General features: G+C 49.0%; 1 pseudogene across 1 annotated transcript; it reads left to right on the forward strand.

Annotated features, from left to right (window-relative positions):
• Positions 1-997: 997 nt before the first annotated feature.
• LOC309824823 (5-hydroxytryptamine receptor 5B-like) lies at positions 998-15,003 on the forward strand (annotated as a pseudogene). The gene is made up of 2 exons: positions 998-1,778; positions 14,671-15,003. The product of its transcript is annotated as a 5-hydroxytryptamine receptor 5B-like (transcript).
• Positions 15,004-16,755: the final 1,752 nt, after the last annotated feature.

A 16,755-nucleotide genomic window follows, 5' to 3' on the forward strand; every position in this document is an offset into this window, starting at 1 on the left:
GGATGTGAAGACTGGAAGACATACACTAGGGTCAGGAACTTCCGCAGCCGCAAAGGGAGGGCGGGGTGGGAATGCGGGTAGGGATGTGATGGGACGGGTTAGGGATGGCATGGCGAGGAGGTGGCGAACCCTCCCGTGTCAGAGCCTCTGCCAAACTGCCTAGAAGCTGCGTTCTTTCTGCACAGAGCCAGAGAGGGAACTTCTCACGGCAGCAGGAAGCCTCGCCCGGCAGAGGTGTGGCGAGTGAAGCGGCAGGCAGGATGGTGCCGGGTTGAAGAGCTCCCTGTTTGACATACCCAACACCTGAGTCTCCTAGTTCACCTAGGATGGGGATCCAGGAAACCAGAATCTCTCTGTCCGGTGCCTCTGTTTCCGGATGTCAAACTGTGCCCCAGGCTGTTCCCAGGGATCCGCGAAGGTGGCGGCCACGGGATTCCTAGGCGATTGTGAACCTTCTCCGCGGACTCCCGCGTTGGGGTTCTCTCCGCGCGGCGGGGGCGGGGAGACTCGGCGGGACAGTCTGAAGGCCCGGCTCCAGTCGGCGGGCTCTCCGGACCACCCGCCCCCGCGCACCCCGGGTGCAGCTCTGCTCCAGGGGCCGCCGGCTCGTGGTGGGGTCCACTCTCCAAGGCCGCCCTGCGCACGGACACCGCGTGCTCTCAGATTCCCAGCCCTACGACAGCCCGTTGCCCCCGGGAAGGCGAGGAGAGGCGGGAAGGACTGGCGCGCCCGGCGGAGCTGGACTCCTGAGGGGTCCCACTCTTTTTTTTTTTTTTTTTTTCCTCCACTGGAAAAGAGGTCCACGAGGGCTCCAAGCAGAGGCGCCAAAGGAGGGCTGCGGCACAATGAGGGACCATGGTAGGACGACCTGGACCCCTCTCTGCCGTCCCCGGGCACACAGGGCCCCCCTCCGACGCTCGCACCCTCCCTGTCCACGCTGAGCGCCAGGGGCGCGTGCGTCCCCGCCGAGGAGCCAGGATCCCGCACGCCCCGCGCCATGGAAGCAGCTAACCTCTCGGTGGCCTCCACCGGGGTCGCCCTTCGCCTGGGACCCGAAGCCTAGAGCAGCAGCCCAAGCCCCGGCGGGGTCGTCCAGTTGACCCCAGGCGGCACCGCCCTGCCTGGTCGAGAGCTGCCCTTCTCTGTCTTCACGGGGCTGGTGGTGACGCAGCTGGTGCTGCCGTTCGCGGCCACTTTCCTGTGGAACCTCCTGGTCTTCGTCACCATCCTGCGCGTCCGCGCCCTCCACCGTGTGCCGCATAACTTGGTGGCCTCGACGGCCGTGTCGGACGTGCTCGTGGCAGCGCTGGTGCATCACGCCCCTGAGTCTGGCGAGCGAGCTGTCGACCGGGCGACGGTGGCGGCTGGGCCGGAGCTTGTGCCACGTGTGGACCTCCTTCGACGTGCTGCGCTGCACCGCCAGCATCTGGAACGTGGCGGCCATCACCCTGGCCCGATACTGGACCATCACGCGCCACCTGCCGTACACGCCGCGCACCCGCCGCCGAGCCTCGGTGCTCATGATCGCGCTCACCTGGGCCCTCTCCGCGCTCATCGCCCTCGCGCCGCTGCTCTTCGGCTGGGGCGTGGCGAACGACGCTCGGCTCCAGCGCTGCTAAGCGAGCCAGGAAACCTCCTACGCCGTCTTCTCCACCTGTGGCGCCTTTTACCTGCCTCTTGGCGTGGTGCTGTCTGTCTACTGGAAGATATACAAGGCGGCCAAGCTTCGCTTCGGTCGCCGCCGCAGGGCTTTGCTGCCGTAGCCCGCCACCGTGCAGGTGAGGCGCGGGTTGAGCAATGGGGATTTGGGGAAGCGGGTCGCTGCGGGAGGAGGAAGCGTGGCGAAAGGGAGAGCTGGCGGTGGAAGTTTGCACACTTGGCGCACGCGCGAAAAGATTGGCCACCAGCGCAGCCCGAGCGGCCGGGGAGTTTGCCATCTGCTCTCCTGCAGCGCACACCGAGGGGCTCATCACCTGCGCCTGGCGCGCAGGCGAAGGGTTCGCCACCTGCGTGGCTGGTGCGCGCGGGAGAAGGGGAAGGGGGCGACATGGGCAGCGTTGCTCGGTAGCGGTGAGGGCACGTCTGATTTCGCTGCGCCCTCTGTTGCTTTTCCCCAGGAGCTATTGTGTCCGTGCGAGTCTTTAGCCGCCAACTTCCTAGTCCCGGCTAGACCAAGCGCGACTGCAGGGGGCTGGGAATACGTCCTGCAGATGAGCGAATTCCTGTGACCATGCGCCCCTTATTTAATGTCTCCACTGCGCCCTCGTCCACACCCTGCTGTCCAGAGACGATTCCCCAACCCTATCGGCCAGCTCCCTACCAAGGGGGAAGTGAGGATAAAAATGAATCCAAGTGTCACTTTGCTTTCACTGTCCCAACCCCAGTGCTATCTTTTAGTGACTTTGGAACGAGGTAGAACCGTGGGTTGAAATCCCAACTGGGGACGTTGGGGCAGTTGCTTAATCTCTGTGGGTTTTGTTTCCTCAACTTTAAATAAGTGAATTCCTACTGCATAGGGCTGTTGGTTTACTTGAGATGAAGCATGCGAAGCACCTAGCACAGTGCCTGGCAAACGGGGAATGGGGGGCAGAGCTGGCTGGAGCAAGGAGATCCACAGCGCGTTGCCTGGCAATCTACAATGGGCCCGCACATAAGCCTGGAAATGAATGAGGTGGAGGAACCTGCATTTGGCAGAACTTCTCTCCATTGTATTTAGAGTCGGGGCTTTCTGCCTTTCGGCCAGACCCTAACAGATGACAGTTCCCGCCTCACCCTGGAAGCCCCAAACTCTCCTTTTGAGTGAATGGGGGTTTCAGGCTCTCAGTCCTAGAGAGTAACAGGACTTATTGCCCCTTTCCTAATACAATATATGGACCAGGGAAAGGGGGCATGAGGGGGGAAGGAAAGAGACGGGGTAAGTTCTTCTGTTGTTAGTTTTGTTTTACTTTTGAAAGTTAACTCCGATACTTAGGTTATTCAAACGTGTGTACTTTTAAAAGCAGGCGTCTCGCCAACCCGCACGCCCTTCATTAAATGGCAGAGGAGTTTTGTAGGATAAAATAGGAATGTCAAGTGGAAAGTGTTGGTAGGGGAGAGCTTTATTCAGAATTAATGATGTCCTTTGAAAGGTCCCTCGGAAATCCTGGGGTGATCATCGCTTTTCTCTCTGCTGGCTGAGGTAGGGCTGACTTTTACTGGCTACATCAATCCAGTGCGCACCCAGAGAAATCATGGTGAAACGGATGCTAGAAAGGCTTGCCAAGCCTGAGTTGAGTGTTCATTTTTGACGGAACCCATTCAGGCAGGTGATACAAAGCAGATGTGCCTGGTCGGGAGCCTGGCCAATGGGGAGGCCACTGGCAGGGAGAAAGAGCTCTAGCAGGCGGGGCAGCGTGGTGCACTGATTTAGCCACCTGCTGGCGCCACCTGCTGGGGCGAGCCACTTCTGCACCTTGTGCTGCAAGTCTCTGCTCTAGGACACAGCATTGGTCTAAGTCAGGCTAAGAGTCCTGACTCATGTGATGCTGAGATACATCTACAGATGAGATGGGGTTCGAGAACACCTTGCTTCTTTAGGCTCCAGCAAGCTGTCACTCAAACTCCTGGGTAATGTTGCTGAGTCAGCATTTGCAAGCTTGGTGACCACAGGACACCCAGACAGAAATTTAAAATAATGTGCCGGGAGTACTCTCTCCATGCGTTCCCCCACCTGCTTTTGTCTGACCTCCGGGGAAATGAGTCAAGTTGCATTTAGGTCCTGCAAAGTGTCTTTACTGCTTTCTGTGGGTGATGGAAGTACTTAGGAAGGCAGAAGACCTCTGGTCATGAGGCTGTGCACACCCTTCATCTTTTTTCAGGATTCTGTGACTAGGTCCCAACACTAAAATAGTATCAGAAAGGGATCTGCAGCAGTGCCTCAATTTTTTAAAGTAGAGAAGGAAAGAAATGCTGACTGAGTTCCCTCTTTCAGGCACTGTACCACTTTACCTACATCCTCTTATTTAATCCTCAGCGTCCAGACAAATTGGCATTACAGTCTCTGTTCGTCAGGATAAGCTAAGATACGCTGCGTAACATAGAAGCCCCAGACTAACGGTTTATCTCACTCTCACTCAAAGTTCAGTGTGGGTCTGGCGGCCCTCTTCCTGCTCAGCTCTCCTCCAGCTGGTAACTCATGGATCCAGGCCCCTTGTCATCCTTGAGCTATGCTGTCCTGAACACGTGGCTTCCAAGGTTTCTGTGGAAGGGGAAGCAAGACCTGGAGATACAGCAACTTTTACCTGCCTTGCGCTGAAGTGCCCCTTCGGGTCACAGTCCATTGACCAGACACTGTGAAAACTTGGGGAGCCTATGGCTATTTGGTGAACACTAACCGTCTTCGCCACACAGCTCTCATTTTACAGATGGTCAAACTCAAGTGCCATAAAGTGAGTTCATCCACGACCACACGGTTATGGGGTGGAAAAGCTGAAGTTTGTCCCAGATCTAAAAGTCACTGTTCTTTTTCACCCCTTTTCCAGTATGCCATGCTCTCTCCAGGAACTTAACTTCTGGGCATTGTCACAAACATCTCACAAGCATCTAGACCTTCATGGGAGACAGGCAGTCATATCCCAGTCAAGGTGGGTCATGGGGATGTCAACTGAAAACAAAAGCACAACCTAAAAGATGAGAATTATGTTTTATTCAGTGGACTTTCTGAGGACTTAAGCCCGAAGACAACCTCTCAGGTCACTCTGAGGGACGGCTCCAAAGAGGTAAGGAAGCAGCCAGGATATATAGAAAAACCAGGTAGTTGGAACTTCAAAAGATTACTGTTAATTAAAGGAAACCTGATATCTTAAGTTTGTTTTTGTTTTTTTATAAATTTATTTATCCATCTTTGGCCATGTTGGATCCTCGTTGCTGCGCACAGGCCTTCTCCAGTTGCGACGAGTGGGGGCCACCCTTTGCCGCGGTGCATGGGCTTCTCATCGCGGTGGCTTCTCTCGTTGCGGAGTACAGGCTCTAGGCGTGTGGGCTTCAGCAGTTGTGGCACACGGGCTCAGTAGTTGTGGCTCGCGGGCTCTAGAGCACAGGTCCAGCAGCTGTGGCGCACTGGCCTAGCTGCTCCGCGGCATGTGGGATCTTCCCAGACCAGGGCTCGAACCCATGTCCCCTGCCTTGGCAGGCGATTCCTAACCACTGGGCCACCAGGGAAGCCCCAGATATCTTAAGTTAATGCATTTAGCGCTTGTCTATGTATGGGAAGATGCAAGAGTCTGGGCTCATTGAAATCAGCCCTTTGATTTGCACCTTAGCTATCTGGGGCCTGTATCCTGCTTTTCTTTGTCCTGAATCCCCTCAGGGTTCACAGTTCAGTGGCTGATGGCTCGAGGGCCACAAGGTCCTCTGTTTACTGATATGGCAGGCGACATTTTTCATGCACAGCGAGCAGGATCTCAAAACTATGCCCGTGAACACCTTTCCAGGAGAGCTGAACACAGTTGAGCCCAGAGGTACTGCCAGCTTCTCTTGGGAGACGGGATTCATTCCCACCTGCATCCTTTTTTTCAGCCTCATAGACTGAGCGTGACACATAGCGTATATTCTGCCCTCACCATGCACCTCCCATGGGTTATGACTTTCCTTCTGCCCTGTGCCTTTTACTGCTTAGAGGAAGAAAGAAGCAAAGCCAATAGAGGTGATTTGGTTGGCTTTTAAAATGTGACATCAAACATTTTGTTCTTTTTAATTATCTGATATCTGTGCACAAGTTGATACTGGGGCCATTTTTTCATTAGGTACAGTGAGGACACCACCGAGAGCCACCATACTTATAGGGGCCCGTGGAAATAGTTTAATTTTAATTTCTTTTAGAGGAAAAAATGAATATAATTGTTAAGGAATATGTAATCATGAGCCCAGCCTCGATTATATTAGTCTTTATAGTAATATGGTCATAAAATATAATTTTTAATATTTTTTTAATGGAGGAAGGACCCACAGAGGCAAGGATGCCTCGGGCTCGTGAAGGTTATAACGTGGCCCTGGTTGATACCCTTCACTCATTCACTCAATCAATAAACATGTGTTGGGAGACAGGGTGTACAGTGGTTAAGAGCATGGGGTTTAGAAGCAGGGAGGCCTGGATTTCAATTCTTTTTGTGCCACTTATTAGCACTTCAGCTAGGTGAGTTCATCTCCATCTGCATTTCCATCTGTAGGTAAACTGGAAATATTGCCATCTGCCTCTTAAAATTCTTGTGAAGAATAGATGAGATAATAGTGTATATGGAGTAACTAAAATAGTAAACCCTAAATGATAGCTGCTGTACTGTCTTCATTATTATTTTTGAAATTCTTCTTATAAATTGTAAGTAATAAACTATTATTTTATACCTCTTACCATTATAGGTGGGTTTGTTATTTATTTCTTAACAATTAGTACAAAGCTTAGCGTCTTAAGACAACAAAAACGTATGAACTCACAGTTTCCATGGGGCAGGCATTGGGAATGGCTTAGCTGGGCGGTTCTGGCACAAGGTCTCTTGTGGTTGTAACTGTGGCTTGTTTGCATGTCTGTTAGCAGGACGTCTCTACAAGGCTGCTTGAGTGTCATCACAACACGGCTGCTGGCTTCCCCTAGTCTGAGACAGTGAAGCAAGGAGGCAACTGCAGTCAGTGCCTCTTATGATCTGGTCTCAGAAGTTATATTCCATCACTTCCCTTATATTCTATTCCTTAGAAGTGAGTCACTAACCCCAGTCCATACTCAAGGGAGGGGGGATTAGGCTCCACCTTTGGGAAACATGTCAATGAACCCGTGGACATATTTTAAAACCCCTTCAAAAGGACACGCAGATGGTTCAAGGTTACTTGACTGACTTGTAGTGACCTATGCATCAGACAATGTAGTAGCCTTTGAGGTTTCATAGAAGTGGTCTCTGATCTCAGGGGATTAATTTTAGTAAGCCACAATTACAGAATTAATAATAAATTCTTATAGGTGCTTTTCTAGAAGTCTGTCCAGGGGGCAGCGATCCCAAAAGACTGATAGTGTACGTGAAAGCACTTTGGAACCTGTAAAGGTCAAAATAAATTTGTAGTATTGAGCTATAGCATTTACGATGACTTGGATCTGAATTTTAGATAATGTTATATTACAAAATATTTGGCTCTCCAACCCAGTTCTCCACATTAGTAGATTTGTGTTGCAAGCATACAGTATATAAGCCCTAAGTGACCTGAAATCTGTACAGAGCCCTCGACGTTTTTGCCACTTTTCCAATGTTTAGTTGTCATCTGTTCCTCTCCAAAGACCAGCGGCTGGTGGGCTTGTGTACAGAACCACGTGTGGGACCTGGGTTCAGTCAGAGCTCAGATATGGGAAGAGGATGGTGGAAAATCATCACCCTTGTTCTGATTCCAACTACTAAAAGAAATAGGACTGAAACACATTCCCATGCCAGACTGCAAGGTTATTTTAACTTTAGAAAAGTAAATTGCATTAATCAAGTTGTATCAGTGGTAACAATACATCTGGCTTATGGTTTGATTCTTTTAAGATTGGCACTGAGAGTTTCCAGAACTACTTAGGTGGATGAAGGAGCGTTTTCTCTATACTTTTAGAAATATCCCTGGCTTTCCCCTCTCTATAAACTTCTCCCTTGTTCTCTTACATCATTATGCTCATTCTGGCTCTTTACATCTGCTTCCATTTCTCTTTTCTCTGATTGGACTGCTGGGGAAGAGTGGAAAGGGCAGGGGAAACGAAGGGGGATGTAGATGAGCATGGTGCAGGGATCATGTGTTTTCACCAATGACCTTTAAATCCATGTAGTTCTTGGAGAAGATTGAGCTTCTCAGTGGAAGAATGACGTCAAAACTCCTTGGTCATTAACCCTTTGGTAAGTCACAGAATTCGCTGAAGACCGAACAAACCTTTGGACTTGCTGTCCAGAAAGGCATGTAGACACTTGCTTGCCCAGCGTGTCTAGGGCACTCCCTGAAGCCCATCTCTGGAGAGTGATGCTCAGCCTTTCCTCCTACTGGCTCTCCCAAGGGATGGAACCCACAGTGCAGCAGGAACTGGAACTCTCTGAGGCAGGGCCGTGGTGGTCAGGGGAGCCATGGCCCCCTAAGAGGGCAGGTCAGAACACTGAGGCTGGACAATGCGTGTGCAAAAGGCAAAATCTCCCCTCTCTCCATTACACTGTACACCTTCTGTGCAGAGACTCTCTGGCCTGGGAGTCTAGTCACCTCAGGGTAAGAGCTCTTGCCTCAACAGATGACCTTCCATTGGCCTCCACCCATAAAGGGGGGTCACTAGATCAGATGATATAAGAGCAAAAACAAATGTCGTGTAACTTTAATTAACACACTTGATTACAATTCCCCCTTCTCATCATTAACTCCAGTGGTGCCTTAGCCATTCCAGGGTGACTAACAGCCCCGCCAAATCCATGTTTTCCAAATATAAGAATAATAGTAATTGTACTTTATGTTATCATCATACCCAAAATTTTAGCAAAACTGTACTCTATGGTGTATATAATTACCCTCAAGGGAAAATTAATATTTTTCAAGCCCAGCAGTGCTCTGCTTTTATTTTTTTACAAGAAAATGTCCTTAATTTATTTTCTGGCTTCTTTTGCACAAGAGAAGCAGCTGAGAAGATTTCCTGGTCTAGTTTGTCAGACAAGGTAGACAGCTCCTGTTTACTTTGAGGGGCTATTTTGGTTAGTTATCTCTTCAAGATGCCTTTACAAATGCAGCTTGGAGCTTGGTTATCTCAGTACACCTTGGGCAGAGAGAATGGAGCTCTGGATATCCCAACTCCTGACCCTCCGAGCTCTGGTTAGAAATGGGGGATTCCAGTTACAATCCAGATTGCCTTCAACCAAAATCGGAAACGTCTCAGTGCCCTCTGCCCTCTGCCCTCTCTCAGATGTTGCAGGGCTTGATTAGTCACTAGGGTTAGTGTGTCTCCTCACACCAGCCTTGTGAAGAGCCTCACTCTACTGGGTGCCTGACCGTGCGTCACAAGGCAAACAGGCTGGTCCCAGAAGTGATTAGTAACCTTCCTTCTTTCTGCTTTCCTTTTCTAGTTCTTATTAGGTTGTTCATCTGACAACATTAGAGGTTTACATATGTTTGTGGGTACTTTCTGTGGCAGCTGGAATTTTTCTTTTCTTAATTGGGGGGGGGAAGGGACAAGGGGACATGAAGCTGGCATTTCTGAGGTCCTGCCATGTACTACTGGCTCACTGTCATCCTCCAGGAAGCCCACCATAGAGATAAGTTTCTTCATGGTTGGAGATGTGGAAATGGGGGCTCCGATTGGAATCCTGTCTAATCACTAACTTGCTCTGAGCCTTGGTTTCCTCATTCCTTCTTTGCTGGCTGCTGTTATAACTGAGTAAGTTGGTGTGTGGGACCACATGGCAAATACTAAACGACTCTCAGGAACTGTGAAGGTCTGAGATTTTAGCCTGTTTGCAAGCAAACAAGTCGGCCTACCCTAGTTTACTGGACGCTGGCAGAAGGCAGGAGACTCCCGGATCAGAGTCAAAGACCTTTATTACTCACGGTACACAGGCAGCACAAGCTTCATGTGTGCATCCGTTCCCCGTTCCTTCAAAGTTCCATGGGAGTCACATGGAGTGGCCCACTGGATTGGCATCACAAATAGTAGAGAAACTCCCAGATTAGGGAACTCAAGTCTGTATTGGCCAGGGTTGGCCAATAAGTAAACTTGCCCTTTGCTCTTAGGAAACATGAATCTTTTATGATGGGTTGCAAGTAAACCTGCCTTCTTTTCTACTGGGAGACACTATCTCTATCTTCCAAGGCTGTTTGCTCTTCAAACATCCTTGACAAGCTAGTCCAAAACAAGGGCTGTCAGTGTTTTGCTAGCAAAATGTGCAGAAATGCAAGAGACTTAGAGTTTTATCCCCCAAATATCTATTTATTCAGTAAGTGTTTATTGAGATTTTAATATAGGCCATATATTACAAGGTGCTGGGGACATTTCAGTGGACAGGACCCACGTGGTCCCTGCCCTCCTGGAGTGTTGATCGTGACACAATATTCAGAATGACGATTCAGAATCCATGCCCTGATATCAGAGTGCTTACGGGAATAGTGGGACAGAATATTTGAAATTGGGACTTGATGGGGAATTCCAGTATGTAGTCCCTATATCCACAGTAGGTGATTAATAAATCTCTGAGAATATATTGTCTGGCTGATTTGGTCCTTAATTAATTTTAGGTGGAAAAGCCTCAGACTCTATGGAGATGTTTAGGTGAATGCATCTTTTAGGTCATGCCCCCTTCCCCTTCCCTTCCCTTCCCTGGAAGAAAGAAACCACACAGGCCTGGAACCAAACAGACTGGGCAGGCACCTTTGTTCTGCTTTGCCCTGCTCGTGTGGCCTTGGCCATGACATTTGATGTCTCCAAACTTCTGTGTGTTCAGAGCACCTGTCCTTTTACAGCAGGACCAAAAAGTGGCAGGTGCTACTGGCTGTGTGCCTTCAACAGTCCGTATTTTTGCCTTCAGATTAGTGGATTCTAAGCCAGCGTCAGAGGCTTCTTAAACCTGAATGGTCAGTTTTCCCACAGCTGTGCAGAGGAAAGTCAGGGCCAAGAGGCTGAGGAGACACCCAACCAAGAGACGCTCAGGGATGGCCCCAGAGCTGGGTGCCAGAGCCCCTAGACATTTCCTAGGAAGCCGTAGATGTCCATTCTGAAAGCATCCCAAGCGCAAATGTGATCCTAAGATAGGTTCTTAGATAGATCCTAAGATAGATTCTGTGTGAAATGGAGATAATCCCTTGAAGGACTGGTGTGAGGATGAATTAAAGTCATTCGTTACAAGTGTTTAGTCTCTGTTTTACAGCAGCTTTTCTGGAGTTGTTCTTAGTGTCTTTTGGTTTACTATTGGATATTACATTTCAAGTGAAAAAAGCCAACCTTGTCAGTCTCCTAGCAAACCAGGGGGACTGCCTTTTCTTTCTACTGCCTTTTCTGTTTCTCTTCCCCCAGGATCCCTTTGAACTGAACTGACCCCATGTCTTTACTTCTGTAGCATAACAAGGATTTGGAATTGCATTAACCCAGGGAGGAACTTAAGTGCCTGGGAGGTCATTGAGGTCCCCAGAGGAATGGCTGGGAAAGTGCCCATTGATGAGCTGAGTGGGAGAAAGACAAACATCACCTGCCACTTCCTCTTGTGCTCTGATACTATTTTTCCCTCCGGAAAATGGACTGGTGTGATTCACGGGGTGATTTCAGGTGACACATTTTATCCCCCAGGCTTCCTTTGGTGGATGGTGGTGGTCTACTATGAGGGAATTGGTCAGTGTTATCTCTTCTAAAGGGGAGAGGTGACCTGCAGCTCCCATCTGTCTTGGGGGGACCAGAAACCTTGGGACGGCTCATTAAAGAGGGGGTGCCCACTGGCCCCCAGAGGGTGTGTGTTTGCCAAGACAGGCCTTTGTGAGGGGCAGAGGGATGGAGAGGAGGGAAGTGCTGGTTGGTCACCACGAGAGACCTTTTCCTTCTCTCTCTCCAAGTGGCAGCGGGAGGATGCTGGGTTTACACTAACAAAAGAAAGGACTCAACTTTGTCCATATTGCCATGATCTGTTTCAGGCTGACCTAGTGGTTTTCTGAATAAATAGAGATGAGGGTGGGGGGAAGGAGCAGAGACCAAGAATTTGAAGGTAGAGCTGAGGGTGAGGTTTGCCAGGTCAGACCACGTGGTCGCCTTCTTGGCTCCCACTGTCCTGCCCCAGGCGAGAGGAGACAGGGCTCTTCCTTCTGTGGACACTGAAGTGCCCCGTGGTTGGGTGGCTCTCCTGATGCCTGCTTCCAGTTGTGTCTGGGGGGGAAACTAGATGCAATCCTTGCCTGGGAGCCCCTTGCCTCTGAGTTTTCTCCAGCATCATGACTGGCAGCATTCCGGGAAGGAAGAGAACTGCAGGTGCAGACCATGCTGTTGAAATGTCAACTTAGCAGCTGTTTCCTGGGCACCTGTCAGGTGCCAGGTGGTGTTGCCAGGCAGGTGCTGTAAAGGAAGACCCAGGCCTGCCGTTGTTCAGCTTGGACTAGAGGAGTGCCACATATAACACCCATGATCACACACATTGCTACAAAGGAGGGGAACATGGTACCAAATCACGGGGAGACGTGATTGAGTTTAGAGGGGTGCTGACTGAAAAAAAAAAGCACAACGTAGGAGTTGTGACTTAAGTTTTATTTGGGGCAAAATGAGGACTATAGCCCGGGAGACAGCATTTCAGATAGCTCTGAGAAATCGCTCCAAAGAGGCAGGGGGGAAGGTCAGTATATATGTGATTCTGGTGAAGGTGGAGTACATGCAATTGAGCACAAAATCAGCTCTCAATTTAAAGTGAATCCCTTTAGCACAGGAGTGTATAATTTCTTGCAGTACTGATGTTTACAGGCTGCCTCTCCTGGGAACGTTGTGAGGGGCAGGCCTGGGTTTGTTTTCTTTGGGGCCCTAGTCCCAGCCCCGCCTGCCTCCATGAGTATTTTTTTTTTTAACATCTTTATTGGAATATAACTGCTTTACAATGGTGTGTTAGTTTCTGATTTATAACAAAGTGAATCAGCTATACATATACATATGTTCCCATATATCTTCCCTCTTGCGTCTCCCTCCCTCCCTATCCCACCCCTCTAGGAGGTCACAAAGCACTGAGCTGATCTCCCTGTGCTATGCGGCTGCTTCCCACTAGCTATCGATTTTACATTTGGTAGTGTACATATGTCCATGCCACTCTCTCACTTTGTCCCAGCTTACCCTTCCCCCTCCCCATATCCACAAGTCTATTCTCTAGTTGGTCTGTGTCTTTATTCCTGTCTTGCCCTTAGGTTCTTCATGACCTTTTTTATTTTTTTTCTTAGATTCCATATATATGTGTTAGTATATGGTATTTGTTTTTCTCTTTCTGACTTACTTCACTCTGTATGACAGGCTCTAGGTCCATCCACCTCACTACAAATAACTCAATTTCGTTTCTTTTTATGGCTGAGTAATATTCCATTGTATATATGTGCCACATCTTCTTTATCCATTCATCTGTTGATGGAAACTTAGGTTGCTTCCATGTCCTGGCTACTGTAAATAGAGCTGCAATGAATATTTTGGTACATGCCCCCCCCTTTTTTTTTATTTGTGGTACGCGGGCCTCTCACTGTTGTGGCCTCTCCCGTTGCGGAGCACAGGCTCCGGACGCGCAGGCTCAGCAGCCAGGGCTCACAGGTCCAGCCACTCCGCGGCATGTGGGATCTTCCCGGACCGGGGCACGAACCTGCGTCCCCTGCATTGGCAGGTGGACTCTCAACCACTGCACCACCAGGGAAGCCCGACACTTTTTGAATTATGGTTTTCTCAGGGTATATATGCCCAGTAGTGGGATGGCTGGGTCGTATGGTAGTTCTATTTTTAGTTTTTTAAGGAACCTCCATAGTGTTCTCCATAGTGGCTGTATCAATTTACGGTCACCTTATCTTTGATAAAGGAGGCAAGAATATACAGTGGAGAAAAGACAGCCTCTTCAATAAGTGGTGCTGGGAAAATGGGACAGCTACATGTAAAAGTATGAAATTAGAACACTCCCTAACACCATACACAAAAATAAACTCAAAATGGATTAAAGACCTACATGTAAGGCCAGACACTATCAAACTCTTAGAGGAAAACATAGGCAGAACACTCTATGACATAAATCACAGCAAGATCCTTTTTGATCCACCTCCTAGAGAAATGGAAATAAAAACAAACATAAACAAATGGGACCTAATGAAACTTCAAAGCTTCTGCACAGCAAAGGAAACCATAAACAAGACCAAAAGACAACCCTCAGAATGGGAGAAAATATTTGCAAATGGAGCAACTGACAAAGGATTAATCTCCAAAATTTACAAGCAGCTCATGCAGCTCAATATCAAAAAAACAAACAGCCCAATCCAAAAATGGGCAGAAGACCTAAGTAGACATTTCTCCAAAGAAAATATACAGATTCCCAACAAACACATGAAAGGATGCTCAACATCATTAATCATTAGAGAAATGCAAATCAAAACTACAATGAGATATCATCTCACACCAGCCAGAATGGCCATCATCAAAAAATCTACAAACAGTAAATCCTGGAGAGGGTGTGGAGAAGAGGGAAGCCTCCTGCACTGTTGGTGGGAATGTAAATTGATACAGCCACTATGGAGGACAGTATGGAGGTTCCATGAGTATTGAATGGTGAGTGCTGTGCACCCAACGTGCTCCCAGTTCTCGACCATGGGGACTTGGTCGCCCAGCTTAACAGGTCGTGGAATGCCTCGGCCAGCGGGGCGGGGGCTCAAGCCTGGATGTGACACCAAGGCGCCTGCTCTTCACTGTCTCCCCGTCCCCCGCTTTTTAGATCATATTATTTGACATTGTAGGGACCACCACTCTCACTCTCTGAAGAGCCTTCAGAATTTATTTTAATCTATGGTTTCAAGGACTTTTTTGCCTAATATTTACTGATGGAGTATGGGATCAATGCCTCTTGAATGAGGCTGGAGGGGAGGGCTCGGCCAAGGTTGGAGTGGCCTCATGTCGCTGTACCATCCAATGATATGTTTTATTTTTGAATTCCACTTTTCCTTTGTTCCCAGGTGAAGGAGGCCCCTCACGAGGCTGAGATGGTGTTCACGGCACGTTGCCCTGCGGTGGCCTTTCAGAATAACAGAGCCTCGTGGCTGGAGCATAACGTGAAGCGGGCGGCTGTGATGGTGGGCGTTCTCATCAGCGTGTTTGTGCTGTGCTGGATACCCTTCTTCCTGACGGAGCTCATCAGCCCCCTCTGTGCCTGCAGCCTGCCCCCCATCTGGAAAAGCATATTCCTGTGGCTTGGCTACTCCAACTCTTTCTTCAATCCCCTGATTTACACGGCATTGAAAAAGAACTACAACAATGCCTTCAGGAAACTTTTCACCAAGCAGAGATAAACCCAGGGCTTGGAGAGACGTGCAGGTAGGGTTGTGAGGAGGGAACTGGGATTTCTCCCCTTCACTGGAGACCTGGGTGGAAGCCTTCCCCACAGCTGAGTATTAATGACGTTTGGGAACCATACCACTTGGGCCTGGACTATAGGAGCAGCAGTGCCAAAGCAAATGGGTGGCAAGTGTGCAGCAATGTCCTCTTGCCGTGTATGTGGCAGACATTGCTAATTGATCTCGGCACATCTCCCCACTGAGGAGGAACTTGGCCTCAGAATCCTTTGCAGACAGCACATCAGGCAGTTACTGCAAATTGCCTAGAATTCATACAAGAGTCAAAGCTGATTTGCCCTTCCTTTATCTAATTACCATATTCCTCAGCACAGGGCCCCAGTGGCCTGTTTTGTGGCCCACTCAGGAGGCTGTCTTCTTTGTGAAACAGCCCTCCCCTCACCCTTATCCACCCAATTCAACGTATCTTTCCCAAATTCCAAGGCAGTGTATCCCAGTTTGGGTGATAAGGATCATCTGAACTTTTGTTTTCTAAAAAAATTGTCCAGTTCAACCCATATCTACTGAATCAGACTTGTAAAGAGGTCTGGTAATTTATATTTTATTAAATTCTCTAGATGATCTTTTTTTAATCAGTGAGAGACACTGCTGGACGCTTAGGCTGCTCTTTAGAGCAATTAAATTGGCATTTCTGGGGGTTAAGATCCAGGCAGTAGTGCTTTTTTTTTTTTTTTTTGGTACGCGGGCCTCTCACTGTTGTGGACTCTCCCGCTGCAGAGCACAGGCTCCGGACGCGCAGGCTCAGCTGCCATGGCTCACAGGCCCAGCCGCTCCGCGGCATGTGGGATCTTCCCGGACCAGGGCACGAACCCGTGTCCCCTGCATCGGCAGGCGGACTCCCAACCACTGCGCCACCAGGGAAGCCCGGCAGTAGTGCTTTTTAAAGCTCCCTGGGTGATTCCACTGTGCGGCCAGCTTTGGAAACCCCTGGTGAGGCCTCTCCTCTGCTCTGTACAAGGGAGAGCAGCTGTGAGAAATGTTTCCATTACTTCACCATTCTGACTTGTATACGTAATAAAGTACTTTTGAAGCATTCATTTCTGGGTTCAGAATCATTCACATGTGATTGGTCACACACACGGATACATGTTCATATGTACATACACTCACGTGTATGTCACTGAGATGGGGAAAATGTCTGTTGTGAAACTAAAACACAAACACCACCACCACCCTCTCCCCCCAAAACTGCCATAGTGAATCTTGGCCTTCCTGAAAAGATTAAATGTGGCCACATATGGAGGAATCCAAGGGCCTTGATGAGGGGGGTGCCTGGAATAAGTCATCTTGGCCAGAGTCTACCTGACTTTGGAGGTGGCTGGCTGCCCATTGATTAGGTGTTTTAATTTACACGAAACAGTTCACCCCACCATTGACTCACTTGATGTCTGAGGTATGCAGACCATCTTTCAACTTACACTATAGAGTTATCTGTACTTTGGAGCTTATCAGAATATAGGTCCACTGGGCCTTTTCCAAAATCTTTGGGACAGATAGAATCTTTTTCTAAGTTTTAGAAATGCAATATGGTGTGTAATCCATAGATTAATTAATACCCCCAGCTGGTCTGAGCCAGCAGCCTCTAATCAAACACATGGGTACTTCTGCAGTAAAATGCATGAATATTTACACTGTGAGAAAAGAACTAAAAATAACCTCACACTGGGTCAGATCAGATTTTATCATCAC

The sequence above is a fragment of the Grampus griseus genome (assembly GCF_964374135.1).
Source record: "Grampus griseus genome assembly, chromosome: 7".
NCBI classification, from domain to species: Eukaryota; Metazoa; Chordata; class Mammalia; order Artiodactyla; family Delphinidae; genus Grampus; species Grampus griseus.